This window comes from Candoia aspera, chromosome 3, assembly GCF_035149785.1.
Source record: "Candoia aspera isolate rCanAsp1 chromosome 3, rCanAsp1.hap2, whole genome shotgun sequence".
NCBI lineage: Eukaryota > Metazoa > Chordata > Lepidosauria > Squamata > Boidae > Candoia > Candoia aspera.
Window position 1 is genome coordinate 125,622,936 of NC_086155.1, and position 6,595 is coordinate 125,629,530.

The following is a 6,595-nucleotide window of genomic DNA, read 5'->3' on the forward strand; positions in this document are numbered from 1 at the left end:
TGGAGGGTTCTTATAGAATTATTCTGTGTCTTTTATAGTCCCCATCTTCACGAAATGAAGGCCCATCCTCTAATATCAGAAAGCAGTGTCAAAGCCATGTCTTTGGATTGGCAGATCCCAGAATACAAAAACTGATTGTATCTCTCCTGAAGGAGTTTAGGAGCAAGGTCCGTAACACTAGAGAATATCCATCCCTTTCTACACATAATCTTTTAACATGCTTTCTCTAGCCAGCCCTCAACCAGGATTTTCATGGAAAGTGTACTCTATGGTTAAGTTGATAATATAAGAGGAACCGAGAGGATAGATTTTCCATGAAAACAGAAAAAAAATAACAAATTTAGAGTAGAAAGAGGCAAGGGAAAATGGAGCTTTGCTAGCTCCTTGTGATTAAAACATCTGTGTTTGAATTACTTCCCAAATAATTCGAACTAAAGACTTTAGTTTAGTTCCTGAATATTGATCTCCATGGTCAACCCAGAAGCCATAATGAGAGATGCACGATGAGATAGATGTTTGTACTTGAAAATGACTGGTAGTTTTACAGTACACTAGGGAGGGGATGAATTTTACCATCTGGTATCCCTAAATAGCTTATACTGGCTATATCACATATTTTAGTTTAAAGGTAATGACTTAAGTGAATTTTCCATTTAACAGGAACTAAATACAAAAGGAATTATAGTTGGTTTTCAGTAACAATCATATGTAAATCTATATATCTGTATTAATTGCTATTTTATTTATTTATCTCTGAAAATAAAGTACTTTTGCAGCATTAATAATATTTATGTACATCTATTTTACACCAGATTTACCCTTCCAATTTCTAATTACTAAAATCATTGTAAAATATAGCAGGACAATAATTAAATCTTTAATGATATGCATTAAATGTATTTCCTTCATGTCTGCGACATTATAATCAACTCTAATTTAAATTCATTTTTACTAAATGATTTCCCTAATACATTTTCAGAAAGAGATGGTCAAATAAAGTGTGAGTTCATCCATATCTCACAGTAACAGAAGGGATCATTTTTTCCTTATTTTCCATTTTAATATGATAATCAATGTTATGAAAAAGAATATTTTATGATCAACGCTAAAATGCAATTTAAAAATATTTAAATTTCTCCTATTAAAATAATCAAGACATTATTATATCCCCTCTTTGTCCCCAAACTGTAAAAATACAATTCCTTTTGAAAAGAAGAAAGAAAGAAAGAAAGAAAGAAAGAAGGAAGGAAGGAAGGAAGGAAGGAAGGAAGGAAGGAAGGAAGGAAAGGAAAGGAAAGGAAAGGAAAGGAAAGGAAAGGAAAGGAAAAGAAAAATTTGAAGGAAGATGGTAAGGAATATTAAACATGTTGAAAAATGGTTCTCAACATCTCTTGGTTGAATAAACTCCTGGCTTTCTTCTTCAGTCCTAGCATCCAAATTAGATAAGAACACCCAGTGTTAGAATGATAGAGAAATGTTCCTCTGCCACAACAGGAGAGCATTGTCAGCGGAAGAAGATACTGCTATAGAAACTGAGAGTAGATCCATGAGGGGTGCTTGAGGGATGGAAGTGGCACTAGGATTCGAAATCTTTTTAGTTATTAGAAAGACCTGAACATTATCTCTTCTCCCATGAATGCCACCATGGGATTGGTGGCCTAACTCATTTCTTCTCCTCACTGAAATCGATGGGAAAGATTGGCATGTTAAGTACTGAGAAGGGAAGAGCTGAATGTCTTGCCCCTCTTTCATTCTTGCTAGCATGAACCGGATGGTGTTGGATCCTTTGTTATTTACTCCCTCCCCTTGGAGTTCTGTTTGCCTTTGTTATTTTGCTCCACTGCTTATTTAGAGGATCCCTTCAGTTCTACGATTAACTGCTTGGGGTGGGGAGAGCTTTATTGCTTTATTCTGGGCAGATGAGCTTTGTTTCAGACCACCTTGATCATTATTCAAGGTCATCTATTTTGGGTTAAACAGTTTCCCTATAATGAGGAACAATGGTAAACAAACAAACAGACAAAATAATAAACAATACTTTTCTTCATTAATCCTTCCACCCCCAACCCCATGCATGCTGTGGCTCATCCTTCTTCAACTGCTTACCATGACAGAAAAGTCAGTAGGGAGGGTGTAACTACATTTAGTTGCACCATCCCTGCAGACCATCCATAGCAACACAGGATTGGGGGATGTATGTGACATCCAGCATGAGTCCCTATCATCCCCAACATTCTTTTTTTTTAAAAGTAAAAATATATAATAACTTTAAATGAGCACACACAAGTTGATTTAGAATTATTTTTTAATTAAAACATTGAGCATCTCCTACAGTGGACTTTAAATATTGCTGAAGAATTTTGCTTTGCTGTCTAAAATCTGTCCCAGTGCCATAAATACCACAAACACAGCAGGTGCATCCAGCATTAACCATGACTAAAACAGAGGAGAGAAATCAAAGAATTATGTTTTGTGAGCTGCAGAAGCCAGAATGTGAAAATAATTTACTAGGACAAATAGTATGAACAAAAATACAAATCGTTAGCAGAAATATTTATAGCTAAAACAAAACAAAACAAAACAAAAACCCACACTGAGATAAATTAGTAGAGTAAACTTCACTGCATTTTTATAGCTTTCTTCTTTGAAGTATTTTTTTGACCTGCACACAGAGCAGGTACATCTTAATTACAGTCTGCTTCAGGAACCAGATTAATTTTAGCATCTGTTTGCCTGCATATCAGAGAAACATGATAGCTCTAATTTGCCTCATATCTATTCCTGCATCCTTGGAAGCATCTTCTATGTTGTCGTTAGAGTTACCTTGGTGCTTTCATTGTTACTAGCTGATTTTCAAAAATTACCTCTAAAGAAAACATGGTGTGTTGTGTTTCTAAAGCAATTCTGCCTCAGGTCCAGGCAGAGCACATAGAATATGCAGAAGAATTCTCAGATTAAGATAAAGATTAAATAGAATGTCCAGGTAATTTTTGGCCACAAAACAGAAGTGCTTTTTCACTGACTTCTGTCATTATCATCACTGCCCATTCAGAGTTGGATGGCTATAACAAATTTGAATAAATAAAAATCATCATCATTTCTAGTATAGGCCCTGAGATTTTCTGGTGGCCATAATCTAATATTTTGAGAGTGTCAGATGGGGGAAGGTTTCTGTACAGCATTCTGCTCTCTTTCCCACACAAGCTGGGCAGTCATCAGTAGCAGAGTTTTGCAATCAACACATCTCTGCTTAGCCCTTTGGGCAAGCAAATATCTATCTATTGTACATTCAGGATTATTGTAAAGATAACACAGGATCTCTGTATACCATCCTCAACATCTTAGAAGGATGATTACCTTTTTGAGATACTGTTGGCACGTTGTAAGCACAGTGCTGCTACACTGCCAACATGTCTGGTTTTTCTTGGTCCTTCTTCCCTTTTTAATGCAGCCACCACCTTCCTGGGCCCCTTCACTGTTCCACCAATGTTCTGGGATTCTGGAAGCTTCCCTATCCAGCCAGTGATGATAGGCGACTTCTCATTTTGCTCCATGCCATCGCTGCCAAGCTTAACATGCTCCGCTGCTCCATGCCATTGTTTTACTTGTGGTGATGACTCCTTTTCAGAGGGGCAGGCCACTAAAAGGAGAAAGAGGGGATGTTTTAAATGTTGTGTCCCCTCCTTCCACAGGGCGTTTATGCATTCCCATGTAAGTTCTATGTATACTCGGAAGTTTCAACTTTTTTTTTTTCTTTTCCATTTACTTGTGTTTTTGTCCCTGTTTTTATTTTTCTTTTACATTTTTCTTATATTTTAAAAAGCACAGGAGTAGACTTACATTAAAGAAAAGAAAGAAAGGAGAGATAGATAGGACTTTGACACTTTTGCCATATTCTTTGCTTGGCCCCAACTCCTTAAAAAATTGGTACTTTTTTTCAGGAGGCCATGGCAGGTGTTGGAAGAAACCAAAGCATCTCCTTTAACTAGATTCCTGCTTCCTAGTGTTAAAGTTTTGTAGTCTAGCAACAATAACCAGGGTAGATGACAAGGAGCAATCATTTTCCAATTCTGTGTTTGATATATGTGATGAAGGAAGCCATGCCAGAAACTTTGCCTTGATAATCCTTCCCTTCACTCCCTCATAGACCTTTATTTTAGATTTTAGAGGAAAGATGCTGAATTTTCAGAAGAGGCAAGGAACAGGAACTTGGTAATTAGTAACAAGCTAGAATGGCTAAAGGAGGGTGACTATAGACTTCAAGAGCAGCTAGAGGCAGAACTTGTCATGTTCGCCATTTCAATGTCTTTGATACATCGTAACGTTTCACATGTCATTAGCTGGATGCGTGTTTCATCTTTCACGGGAGGATGGGAGTAGTTATCTCTTGGCTGTGCTTTGGAATGTATTTGCTTTATCTGCCATGTTCAAGGTTACTTTCCCAGGCTAGCAGGTCTGACGATTGCTAGCACCTGGACCAGGCGGGGCTGTTGCCAGGGAGGTGGGATACGTTCGTACCGAGGGTTTTAAGTTTGTATTTGGCACGCTTTTTGCTCATTCTCAGCTTTCTCTGTATTTGTCCTAAGATCCTTAATAAATCAGATTTCATTTAGCAGCCTCTTGTGAGTCTGAGTATTTGGGGCTGGGCAATCATTACATAAAGCTGAGAATCAAAGATCCCGACCCCGCTGGCCCCTTTCCAGGAAAGGGCAAGTTGTCTAAACCTGTGAGGGAGAGCGCCAGCGATGACCGAACCCGATATTGAGCTGATGGAAGAAGGGGAGCCGGATTCGACTGTGAGATGCCCCAACCGACCGTCCCAAGTGGGGGAGCTGTCAGCTATCCTGGAAGAGGCGAGCTCTGAGTCGGAGGGTGAAGCCGGGGGCATGAAAACCGCCCCGGAGACTACCGTAACCACCCCGGGTGAGCTGGTCACCTGGGATGAGACCCAAGGGGATGTCTCAGTGGCAGGGGGTCCATCCTGGAGGCAGAGGTACCCACTGTCCCCTACAGTGGTCCAGGTGCAGCCCAAGGAGGGCTCCCCCACCCCGGATCGTATCCGGGTGTTGGAGTCGAAAATGGACTCATTAGAGACGATACTGAAACAGCTGAGTCTAGACCTGAGTTCGTTGAAGGAAACCCGGGATGGGTCAAGCCAATGGCATTCGACCCCTTCGTCCCATGGACAGTCCCCAGAGCAGAGACAAACCGCGCATCTGAGGGAAGGGGAACAAGCGGTCCGGATGGAGGTAGCATCACCGTCCGTGCGACCAGCCCCAGCCCCCACGCCGCCACCGGTTGGAGGGACGCAGGCCACTGAAGCCCCGGGGATGGGGCACAGCCCGTCGGCGGGTGGGATGCGTGACTTCCCTGTCAAGTTTGATGGGGATCCGACAAAACTCTCATTCTTCCTGACAAATGCCAAAGCCTACATGGAGGAATGGGGGTCGCTTTTTCGATCAGAAAAGGCAAAGATCATCACCATTGCCACCAAACTGAAAGGGAGGGCAGCAGACTGGTATGTCCAGATGTGCCAGTCGGAAGCACCTGAACTGGAGAAATTTAATGAGTTCCTCTGGGCGTTGAGGCAGCACTTTGAGGACCCCCTGGCAAAAGAGAGGGCAAAGCGAGCTTTGAAGGAACTCAAGCAGGGATCGAGATCCGTGGCTGATTACGTGCTGGAGTTCAAAGCGCTTGCCGGGAAAGTGGATGACTGGTCCCAAGCCACCATCATCGAGTTATTCAAGGATGGCCTGAACACAGAGGTGCTGCGCTGGTCCCTGGGGAGGGACGACCCATATACGTTGTACGAGTGGATCCAGCTCACTGGAAGGGCTGAGCATGCCCATGAGGTGTTCGCTCATCGGAGGGCTGCCAAATCGGGGTGAGAGCTAAAACCTAGTCACCCAGCGAGTACCGGAGGACGACCCGGACAAAGAGCCTGGGAAGAGGAGCGAGAGAAGCGGTATGCGAAAGGGCAGTGTCTGCGATGTGGTAAGGAGGGGCATTGAGTAGTGGCGTGCCTGAAGGCAAAGGGGGAAGAACGGCCGGGGAAGCCGCCGACAAAGTCCCCTTCCCTGCTGCGGAAGCAGAAAGCGGTGGTGGCTGAAAGCGAGGGAGACGGTGTGCCATTCTACGAGGAGGAGGGGGAACCCGAACTACTGCAGCCGGCGGGAAACGGCAGCCACCTGCTTTAAAGGGTGCCGCTGGGCAGGTGGTGGAAGAAGGGCGCGAGCCTTCATCGGTGAGTGGCAGTTACCGCATTCTCACGGTGAAATTGAAGTTGGGCTCCTGATCCAAGACTGTAGAAGTATGGGCCATGATCGATTCGGGGTGTTCCAGGTGTTTGATGCACCCCGATGTGGTAGCGGCTCTGGAGCTACCCACGTTCCCCTTGCCGCGACCCATCGCCTTTACGCAGCTGGATGGGTCCATGGCAGGGGGCAAACCAGTCACCCATTTCACAGGACGAGTAGCCTTGCAGTTAGGCAGCCATCGCGAAGGTTTGTCCTTTGTCGTGGCTCAGGTGGGGGGTCCCTTGGTGGTTTTGGGGGTGCCCTGGTTGGTTCAGCAGAATCCCCAAATAAACTGGGTT